The sequence below is a fragment of the Lacerta agilis genome, chromosome 5 (genome assembly GCF_009819535.1).
Source record: "Lacerta agilis isolate rLacAgi1 chromosome 5, rLacAgi1.pri, whole genome shotgun sequence".
NCBI classification, from domain to species: domain Eukaryota; kingdom Metazoa; phylum Chordata; class Lepidosauria; order Squamata; family Lacertidae; genus Lacerta; species Lacerta agilis.
This window is the reverse complement of record NC_046316.1, coordinates 89,486,183-89,496,182: the sequence shown is the minus strand read 5'-3', so window position 1 is coordinate 89,496,182 and position 10,000 is coordinate 89,486,183. Positions and strand designations below refer to the sequence as shown.

Sequence of the window (10,000 nt, the reverse complement as noted above, 5' to 3'; positions counted from 1 at the left end):
GGAGAGCGGCAAGTGGCTCCGGCCGCAGGTGATTTTGGAGTAGTGGCCCCTGCGCCGCCTTGATGGCATGGCGGGAGAAGCACGTGAGACAAGTTGAGTGGCGTGGGAGCTCGGAGAGCGGGTGATTCTGGCGCAGGCTGGTTGCCTTGAGGGGAATGCCGCCAGGGTCAGGCAGGCGCAATTGTCCGCTTGTGAGGAAAGAGCGTGAAAGGCTAGCCGCTGTTGCGTGGGAGGATTGTGTGCATCGCCTGAGGATTTGTTGTAGGGGTCAGGGGGAGGCACTTTCCCTGCGCGCTTGCTTAAAGGGTGGGTTGGGAGAGCAGTGCATCGTCTACGGCCATACTACCCTGAACACGCCCGATCTCGTCTGATCTCGGAAGCTAAGCAGGGTCAGGCCTGGTTAGTACTTGGATGGGAGACCGCCTGGGAATACCGGGTGCTGTAGGCTTTTGCGTCCTTTTGCCGGTCAGCGGCCCCCTTTTGAACTCTGCCCCTGCACTTGCCGCCCATTTCAGGTCAGGCGCAGCTGCCTGCTCCTTCCATCTTTCTTTTCATTTGCGTTCTTTCTGACTCGCACCTTTTGAACCTGCTTTTCTATTGCAAGCCGCTGACACACACACACACACACACACACCCCCGCTGCAACGCTTGGGGCGGTTTGCAAGCATTTAAAGTCGCAGCTGAGCTGAAATCAATCAAGAGGCAGCAACTGCTGGACATGAAGTGCACGGCATGAGAGCTCCATGTGGAAAGCATCCGCAGGCCGTTCAGTTAAATGATATTCAAAGACAGCCACGGTTGGACAGGAACTACACAAGGTGAAAGCTGCATGAGAAAAGCATGCAGGGCCCAGGAGGAGGCGTTTTCCCTGTGCTCTTGCTTAAAGGCTGGTTTGGGAGGCAGCTGCAGTGTCTACGGCCATACTACCCTGAACACACCCGATCTCGTCTGATCTCGGAAGCTAAGCAGGGTCAGGCCTGGTTAGTACTTGGATGGGAGACCGCCTGGGAATACCGGGTGCTGTAGGCTTTTGCCGGTCAGCGGCCCCCTTTTGAACTCTGCCCCTGCACTTGCCGCCCATTTCAGGTCAGGCGCAGCTGCCTGCTCCTTCCATCTTTCTTTTCATTTGCTTTCCTTCTGACCTGCACCTTTCGAAGCTGCTTGCATGTGCAAAGCATCCAGGGCCCCATCGGAGCTACGCCAAGAATTGCTAGGCCAAAGGCTGGCCGCCGACAAATGTGCTTGCATCGCTCGGGAGCGCCAACTGCTGGCCATGAAATGCACCACATGAGAGCTCCAAGTGGAAAGCACCCGCAAGCCGTTCAGTATACAGTACAAAGGCAGCCACGAAGGGACAGGAACTACGCAACGTGAAAGCTGCATGTGGAAAGCATCCAGGGCCCAAAAGGAGCTACACCGAGAAGCGCCAGGCCAAAGGCTGGCCGCCCACAAACGTGCTTGCGCCAGTGGAGAGCGGCAAGTGGCTCCGGCCGCAGGTGATTTTGGAGTAGTGGCCCCTGCGCCGCCTTGATGGCATGGCGGGAGAAGCACGTGAGACAAGTTGAGTGGCGTGGGAGCTCGGAGAGCGGGTGATTCTGGCGCAGGCTGGTTGCCTTGAGGGGAATGCCGCCAGGGTCAGGCAGGCGCAATTGTCCGCTTGTGAGGAAAGAGCGTGAAAGGCTAGCCGCCGTTGCGTGGGAGGATTGTGTGCGTCGCCTGAGGATTTGTTGTAGGGGTCAGGGGGAGGCACTTTCCCTGCGCGCTTGCTTAAAGGCTGGGTTGGGAGAGCGGTGCATCGTCTACGGCCATACTACCCTGAACACGCCTGATCTCGGAAGCTAAGCAGGGTCAGGCCTGGTTAGTACTTGGATGGGAGACCGCCTGGGAATACCGGGTGCTGTAGGCTTTTGCCGGTCAGCGGCCCCCTTTTGAACTCTGCCCCTGCACTTGCCGCCCATTTCAGGTCAGGCGCAGCTGCCTGCTCCTTCCATCTTTCTTTGAATTTGCGTTCTTTCTGACTCGCACCTTTTGAACCTGCTTTTCTATTGCAAGCCGCTGACACACACACACACACACACACACACACCCCCGCTGCAACGCTTGGGGCGGTTTGCAAGCATTTAAAGTCGCAGCTGAGCTGAAATCAATCAAGAGGCAGCAACTGCTGGACATGAAGTGCACGGCATGAGAGCTCCATGTGGAAAGCATCCGCAGGCCGTTCAGTTAAATGATATTCAAAGACAGCCACGGTTGGACAGGAACTACACAAGGTGAAAGCTGCATGAGAAAAGCATGCAGGGCCCAGGGGGAGGCGTTTTCCCTGTGCTCTTGCTTAAAGGCTGGTTTGGGAGGCAGCTGCAGTGTCTACGGCCATACTACCCTGAACACGCCCGATCTCGTCTGATCTCGGAAGCTAAGCAGGGTCAGGCCTGGTTAGTACTTGGATGGGAGACCGCCTGGGAATACCGGGTGCTGTAGGCTTTTGCGTCCTTTTGCCGGTCAGCGGCCCCCTTTTGAACTCTGCCCCTGCACTTGCCGCCCATTTCAGGTCAGGCGCAGCTGCCTGCTCCTTCCATCTTTCTTTTCATTTGCTTTCCTTCTGACCTGCACCTTTCGAAGCTGCTTGCATGTGCAAAGCATCCAGGGCCCCATCGGAGCTACGCCAAGAATTGCTAGGCCAAAGGCTGGCCGCCGACAAATGTGCTTGCATCGCTCGGGAGCGCCAACTGCTGGCCATGAAATGCACCACATGAGAGCTCCAAGTGGAAAGCACCCGCAAGCCGTTCAGTGTACAGTACAAAGGCAGCCACGAAGGGACCGGAACTACGCAACGTGAAAGCTGCATGTGGAAAGCATCCAGGGCCCAAAAGGAGCTACACCGAGAAGCGCCAGGCCAAAGGCTGGCCGCCCACAAACGTGCTTGCGCCAGTGGAGAGCGGCAAGTGGCTCCGGCCGCAGGTGATTTTGGAGTAGTGGCCCCTGCGCCGCCTTGATGGCATGGCGGGAGAAGCACGTGAGACAAGTTGAGTGGCGTGGGAGCTCGGAGAGCGGGTGATTCTGGCGCAGGCTGGTTGCCTTGAGGGGAATGCCGCCAGGGTCAGGCAGGCGCAATTGTCCGCTTGTGAGGAAAGAGCGTGAAAGGCTAGCCGCCGTTACGTGGGAGGATTGTGTGCATCGCCTGAGGATTTGTTGTAGGGGTCAGGGGGAGGCACTTTCCCTGCGCGCTTGCTTAAAGGCTGGGTTGGGAGAGCGGTGCATCGTCTACGGCCATACTACCCTGAACACGCCCGATCTCGTCTGATCTTGGAAGCTAAGCAGGGTCAGGCCTGGTTAGTACTTGGATGGGAGACCGCCTGGGAATACCGGGTGCTGTAGGCTTTTGCCTCCTTTTGCCGGTCAGCGGCCCCCTTTTGAACTCTGCCCCTGCACTTGCCGCCCATTTCAGGTCAGGCGCAGCTGCCTGCTCCTTCCATCTTTCTTTTCATTTGCTTTCCTTCTGACCTGCACCTTTCGAAGCTGCTTGCATGTGCAAAGCATCCAGGGCCCCATCGGAGCTACGCCAAGAATTGCTAGGCCAAAGGCTGGCCGCCGACAAATGTGCTTGCATCGCTCGGGAGCGCCAACTGCTGGCCATGAAATGCACCACATGAGAGCTCCAAGTGGAAAGCACCCGCAAGCCGTTCAGTATACAGTACAAAGGCAGCCACGAAGGGACAGGAACTACGCAACGTGAAAGCTGCATGTGGAAAGCATCCAGGGCCCAAAAGGAGCTACACCGAGAAGCGCCAGGCCAAAGGCTGGCCGCCCACAAACGTGCTTGCGCCAGTGGAGAGCGGCAAGTGGCTCCGGCCGCAGGTGATTTTGGAGTAGTGGCCCCTGCGCCGCCTTGATGGCATGGCGGGAGAAGCACGTGAGACAAGTTGAGTGGCGTGGGAGCTCGGAGAGCGGGTGATTCTGGCGCAGGCTGGTTGCCTTGAGGGGAATGCCGCCAGGGTCAGGCAGGCGCAATTGTCCGCTTGTGAGGAAAGAGCGTGAAAGGCTAGCCGCCGTTGCGTGGGAGGATTGTGTGCGTCGCCTGAGGATTTGTTGTAGGGGTCAGGGGGAGGCACTTTCCCTGCGCGCTTGCTTAAAGGCTGGGTTGGGAGAGCGGTGCATCGTCTACGGCCATACTACCCTGAACACGCCCGATCTCGTCTGATCTCGGAAGCTAAGCAGGGTCAGGCCTGGTTAGTACTTGGATGGGAGACCGCCTGGGAATACCGGGTGCTGTAGGCTTTTGCCGGTCAGCGGCCCCCTTTTGAACTCTGCCCCTGCACTTGCCGCCCATTTCAGGTCAGGCGCAGCTGCCTGCTCCTTCCATCTTTCTTTTAATTTGCGTTCTTTCTGACTCGCACCTTTTGAACCTGCTTTTCTATTGCAAGCCGCTGACACACACACACACAAACACACACCCCCCCGCTGCAACGCTTGGGGCGGTTTGCAAGCATTTAAAGTCGCAGCTGAGCTGAAATCAATCAAGAGGCAGCAACTGCTGGACATGAAGTGCACGGCATGAGAGCTCCATGTGGAAAGCATCCGCAGGCCGTTCAGTTAAATGATATTCAAAGACAGCCACGGTTGGACAGGAACTACACAAGGTGAAAGCTGCATGAGAAAAGCATGCAGGGCCCAGGGGGAGGCGTTTTCCCTGTGCTCTTGCTTAAAGGCTGGTTTGGGAGGCAGCTGCAGTGTCTACGGCCATACTACCCTGAACACACCCAATCTCGTATGATCTCGGAAGCTAAGCAGGGTCAGGCCTGGTTAGTACTTGGATGGGAGACCGCCTGGGAATACCGGGTGCTGTAGGCTTTTGCGTCCTTTTGCCGGTCAGCGGCTCCCTTTTGAACTCTGCCCCTGCACTTGCCGCCCATTTCAGGTCAGGCGCAGCTGCCTGCTCCTTCCATCTTTCTTTTCATTTGCTTTCCTTCTGACCTGCACCTTTCGAAGCTGCTTGCATGTGCAAAGCATCCAGGGCCCCATCGGAGCTACGCCAAGAATTGCTAGGCCAAAGGCTGGCCGCCGACAAATGTGCTTGCATCGCTCGGGAGCGCCAACTGCTGGCCATGAAATGCACCACATGAGAGCTCCAAGTGGAAAGCACCCGCAAGCCGTTCAGTATACAGTACAAAGGCAGCCACGAAGGGACAGGAACTACGCAACGTGAAAGCTGCATGTGGAAAGCATCCAGGGCCCAAAAGGAGCTACACCGAGAAGCGCCAGGCCAAAGGCTGGCCGCCCACAAACGTGCTTGCGCCAGTGGAGAGCGGCAAGTGGCTCCGGCCGCAGGTGATTTTGGAGTAGTGGCCCCTGCGCCGCCTTGATGGCATGGCGGGAGAAGCACGTGAGACAAGTTGAGTGGCGTGGGAGCTCGGAGAGCGGGTGATTCTGGCGCAGGCTGGTTGCCTTGAGGGGAATGCCGCCAGGGTCAGGCAGGCGCAATTGTCCGCTTGTGAGGAAAGAGCGTGAAAGGCTAGCCGCCGTTGCGTGGGAGGATTGTGTGCGTCGCCTGAGGATTTGTTGTAGGGGTCAGGGGGAGGCACTTTCCCTGCGCGCTTGCTTAAAGGCTGGGTTGGGAGAGCGGTGCATCGTCTACGGCCATACTACCCTGAACACGCCCGATCTCGTCTGATCTCGGAAGCTAAGCAGGGTCAGGCCTGGTTAGTACTTGGATGGGAGACCGCCTGGGAATACCGGGTGCTGTAGGCTTTTGCCTCCTTTTGCCGGTCAGCGGCCCCCTTTTGAACTCTGCCCCTGCACTTGCCGCCCATTTCAGGTCAGGCGCAGCTGCCTGCTCCTTCCATCTTTCTTTTCATTTGCGTTCTTTCTGACTCGCACCTTTTGAACCTGCTTTTCTATTGCAAGCCGCTGACACACACACACACACACACACACACCCCGCTGCAACGCTTGGGGCGGTTTGCAAGCATTTAAAGTCGCAGCTGAGCTGAAATCAATCAAGAGGCAGCAACTGCTGGACATGAAGTGCACGGCATGAGAGCTCCATGTGGAAAGCATCCGCAGGCCGTTCAGTTAAATGATATTCAAAGACAGCCACGGTTGGACAGGAACTACACAAGGTGAAAGCTGCATGAGAAAAGCATGCAGGGCCCAGGGGGAGGCGCTTTCCCTGTGCTCTTGCTTAAAGGCTGGTTTGGGAGGCAGCTGCAGTGTCTACGGCCATACTACCCTGAACACGCCCGATCTCGTCTGATCTCGGAAGCTAAGCAGGGTCAGGCCTGGTTAGTATTTGGATGGAGCAGCCCCTTTTGAACTCTGCCCCTGCACTTGCCGCCCATTTCAGGTCAGGCGCAGCTGCCTGCTCCTTCCATCTTTCTTTTCATTTGCTTTCCTTCTGACCTGCACCTTTCGAAGCTGCTTGCATGTGCAAAGCATCCAGGGCCCCATCGGAGCTACGCCAAGAATTGCTAGGCCAAAGGCTGGCCGCCGACAAATGTGCTTGCATCGCTCGGGAGCGCCAACTGCTGGCCATGAAATGCACCACATGAGAGCTCCAAGTGGAAAGCACCCGCAAGCCGTTCAGTATACAGTACAAAGGCAGCCACGAAGGGACAGGAACTACGCAACATGAAAGCTGCATGTGGAAAGCATCCAGGGCCCAAAAGGAGCTACACCGAGAAGCGCCAGGCCAAAGGCTGGCCGCCCACAAACGTGCTTGCGCCAGTGGAGAGCGGCAAGTGGCTCCGGCCGCAGGTGATTTTGGAGTAGTGGCCCCTGCGCCGCCTTGATGGCATGGCGGGAGAAGCACGTGAGACAAGTTGAGTGGCGTGGGAGCTCGGAGAGCGGGTGATTCTGGCGCAGGCTGGTTGCCTTGAGGGGAATGCCGCCAGGGTCAGGCAGGCGCAATTGTCCGCTTGTGAGGAAAGAGCGTGAAAGGCTAGCCGCCGTTGCGTGGGAGGATTGTGTGCGTCGCCTGAGGATTTGTTGTAGGGGTCAGGGGGAGGCACTTTCCCTGCGCGCTTGCTTAAAGGCTGGGTTGGGAGAGCGGTGCATCGTCTACGGCCATACCACCCTGAACACGCCCGATCTCGTCCGATCTCGGAAGCTAAGCAGGGTCGGGCCTGGTTAGTACTTGGATGGGAGACCGCCTGGGAATACCAGGTGCTGTAAGCTTTGCCTCTTTGCCGGTCAGCGGCCCCCTTTTGAACTCTGCCCCTGCACTTGCCGCCCATTTCAGGTCAGGCGCAGCTGCCTGCTCCTTCCATCTTTCTTTTCATTTGCTTTCCTTCTGACCTGCACCTTTCGAAGCTGCTTGCATGTGCAAAGCATCCAGGGCCCCATCGGAGCTACGCCAAGAATTGCTAGGCCAAAGGCTGGCCGCCGACAAATGTACTTGCATCGCTCGGGAGCGCCAACTGCTGGCCATGAAATGCACCACATGAGAGCTCCAAGTGGAAAGCACCCGCAAGCCGTTCAGTATACAGTACAAAGGCAGCCACGAAGGGACAGGAACTACGCAACGTGAAAGCTGCATGTGGAAAGCATCCAGGGCCCAAAAGGAGCTACACCGAGAAGCGCCAGGCCAAAGGCTGGCCGCCCACAAACGTGCTTGCGCCAGTGGAGAGCGGCAAGTGGCTCCGGCCGCAGGTGATTTTGGAGTAGTGGCCCCTGCGCCGCCTTGATGGCATGGCGGGAGAAGCACGTGAGACAAGTTGAGTGGCGTGGGAGCTCGGAGAGCGGGTGATTCTGGCGCAGGCTGGTTGCCTTGAGGGGAATGCCGCCAGGGTCAGGCAGGCGCAATTGTCCGCTTGTGAGGAAAGAGCGTGAAAGGCTAGCTGCCGTTGCGTGGGAGGATTGTGTGCATCGCCTGAGGATTTGTTGTAGGGGTCAGGGGGAGGCACTTTCCCTGCGCGCTTGCTTAAAGGCTGGGTTGGGAGAGCAGTGCATCGTCTACGGCCATACTACCCTGAACACGCCCGATCTCGTCTGATCTCGGAAGCTAAGCAGGGTCAGGCCTGGTTAGTACTTGGATGGGAGACCGCCTGGGAATACCGGGTGCTGTAGGCTTTTGCCTCCTTTTGCCAGTCAGCGGCCCCCTTTTGAACTCTGCCCCTGCACTTGCCGCCCATTTCAGGTCAGGCGCAGCTGCCTGCTCCTTCCATCTTTCTTTTCATTTGCGTTCTTTCTGACTCGCACCTTTTGAACCTGCTTTTCTATTGCAAGCCGCTGACACACACACACACACACACACACACCCCCGCTGCAACGCTTGGGGCGGTTTGCAAGCATTTAAAGTCGCAGCTGAGCTGAAATCAATCAAGAGGCAGCAACTGCTGGACATGAAGTGCACGGCATGAGAGCTCCATGTGGAAAGCATCCGCAGGCCGTTCAGTTAAATGATATTCAAAGACAGCCACGGTTGGACAGGAACTACACAAGGTGAAAGCTGCATGAGAAAAGCATGCAGGGCCCAGGAGGAGGCGTTTTCCCTGTGCTCTTGCTTAAAGGCTGGTTTGGGAGGCAGCTGCAGTGTCTACGGCCATACTACCCTGAACACGCCCGATCTCGTCTGATCTCGGAAGCTAAGCAGGGTCAGGCCTGGTTAGTACTTGGATGGGAGACCGCCTGGGAATACCGGGTGCTGTAGGCTTTTGCCGGTCAGCGGCCCCCTTTTGAACTCTGCCCCTGCACTTGCCGCCCATTTCAGGTCAGGCGCAGCTGCCTGCTCCTTCCATCTTTCTTTTCATTTGCTTTCCTTCTGACCTGCACCTTTCGAAGCTGCTTGCATGTGCAAAGCATCCAGGGCCCCATCGGAGCTACGCCAAGAATTGCTAGGCCAAAGGCTGGCCGCCGACAAATGTGCTTGCATCGCTCGGGAGCGCCAACTGCTGGCCATGAAATGCACCACATGAGAGCTCCAAGTGGAAAGAACCCGCAAGCCGTTCAGTATACAGTACAAAGGCAGCCACGAAGGGACAGGAACTACGCAACGTGAAAGCTGCATGTGGAAAGCATCCAGGGCCCAAAAGGAGCTACACCGAGAAGCGCCAGGCCAAAGGCTGGCCGCCCACAAACGTGCTTGCGCCAGTGGAGAGCGGCAAGTGGCTCCGGCCGCAGGTGATTTTGGAGTAGTGGCCCCTGCGCCGCCTTGATGGCATGGCGGGAGAAGCACGTGAGACAAGTTGAGTGGCGTGGGAGCTCGGAGAGCGGGTGATTCTGGCGCAGGCTGGTTGCCTTGAGGGGAATGCCGCCAGGGTCAGGCAGGCGCAATTGTCCGCTTGTGAGGAAAGAGCGTGAAAGGCTAGCCGCCGTTGCGTGGGAGGATTGTGTGCGTCGCCTGAGGATTTGTTGTAGGGGTCAGGGGGAGGCACTTTCCCTGCGCGCTTGCTTAAAGGCTGGGTTGGGAGAGCGGTGCATCGTCTACGGCCATACTACCCTGAACACGCCCGATCTCGTCTGATCTCGGAAGCTAAGCAGGGTCAGGCCTGGTTAGTACTTGGATGGGAGGACCGCCTGGGAATACCGGGTGCTGTAGGCTTTTGCCTCCTTTTGCCAGTCAGCGGCCCCCTTTTGAACTCTGCCCCTGCACTTGCCGCCCATTTCAGGTCAGGCGCAGCTGCCTGCTCCTTCCATCTTTCTTTTCATTTGCTTTCCTTCTGACCTGCACCTTTCGAAGCTGCTTGCATGTGCAAAGCATCCAGGGCCCCATCGGAGCTACGCCAAGAATTGCTAGGCCAAAGGCTGGCCGCCGACAAATGTACTTGCATCGCTCGGGAGCGCCAACTGCTGGCCATGAAATGCACCACATGAGAGCTCCAAGTGGAAAGCACCCGCAAGCCGTTCAGTATACAGTACAAAGGCAGCCACGAAGGGACAGGAACTACGCAACGTGAAAGCTGCATGTGGAAAGCATCCAGGGCCCAAAAGGAGCTACACCGAGAAGCGCCAGGCCAAAGGCTGGCCGCCCACAAACGTGCTTGCGCCAGTGGAGAGCGGCAAGTGG

At 57.6% G+C, this 10,000-nt stretch overlaps 11 non-coding genes and 1 pseudogene across 11 annotated transcripts; all 12 read left to right on the top strand.

The window, feature by feature from the left end:
* The first annotated feature begins 329 nt into the window (after window positions 1-329).
* Window positions 330-448, top strand: LOC117047661. The gene has a single exon (XR_004426727.1). It is a non-coding gene; the product is annotated as a 5S ribosomal RNA (ribosomal RNA).
* Window positions 449-910: 462 nt separating this feature from the next.
* LOC117047633 lies at window positions 911-1,029 on the top strand. The gene has a single exon (XR_004426703.1). It is a non-coding gene; the product is annotated as a 5S ribosomal RNA (ribosomal RNA).
* A 768-nt stretch (window positions 1,030-1,797) lies between these two features.
* Window positions 1,798-1,906, top strand: LOC117047681 (annotated as a pseudogene).
* A 456-nt stretch (window positions 1,907-2,362) lies between these two features.
* LOC117047650 lies at window positions 2,363-2,481 on the top strand. Its single transcript, XR_004426716.1, has one exon. It is a non-coding gene; the product is annotated as a 5S ribosomal RNA (ribosomal RNA).
* A 778-nt stretch (window positions 2,482-3,259) lies between these two features.
* LOC117047677 lies at window positions 3,260-3,378 on the top strand. Its single transcript, XR_004426742.1, has one exon. It is a non-coding gene; the product is annotated as a 5S ribosomal RNA (ribosomal RNA).
* Window positions 3,379-4,156: 778 nt separating this feature from the next.
* LOC117047639 lies at window positions 4,157-4,275 on the top strand. Its single transcript, XR_004426709.1, has one exon. It is a non-coding gene; the product is annotated as a 5S ribosomal RNA (ribosomal RNA).
* A 454-nt stretch (window positions 4,276-4,729) lies between these two features.
* Window positions 4,730-4,848, top strand: LOC117047679. The gene has a single exon (XR_004426743.1). It is a non-coding gene; the product is annotated as a 5S ribosomal RNA (ribosomal RNA).
* Window positions 4,849-5,626: 778 nt separating this feature from the next.
* LOC117047700 lies at window positions 5,627-5,745 on the top strand. The gene has a single exon (XR_004426750.1). It is a non-coding gene; the product is annotated as a 5S ribosomal RNA (ribosomal RNA).
* A 1,306-nt stretch (window positions 5,746-7,051) lies between these two features.
* On the top strand, window positions 7,052-7,170 carry LOC117047676. Its single transcript, XR_004426741.1, has one exon. It is a non-coding gene; the product is annotated as a 5S ribosomal RNA (ribosomal RNA).
* A 775-nt stretch (window positions 7,171-7,945) lies between these two features.
* On the top strand, window positions 7,946-8,064 carry LOC117047688. Its single transcript, XR_004426749.1, has one exon. It is a non-coding gene; the product is annotated as a 5S ribosomal RNA (ribosomal RNA).
* Window positions 8,065-8,528: 464 nt separating this feature from the next.
* LOC117047683 lies at window positions 8,529-8,647 on the top strand. The gene has a single exon (XR_004426745.1). It is a non-coding gene; the product is annotated as a 5S ribosomal RNA (ribosomal RNA).
* Window positions 8,648-9,415: 768 nt separating this feature from the next.
* LOC117047680 lies at window positions 9,416-9,535 on the top strand. The gene has a single exon (XR_004426744.1). It is a non-coding gene; the product is annotated as a 5S ribosomal RNA (ribosomal RNA).
* Window positions 9,536-10,000: the final 465 nt, after the last annotated feature.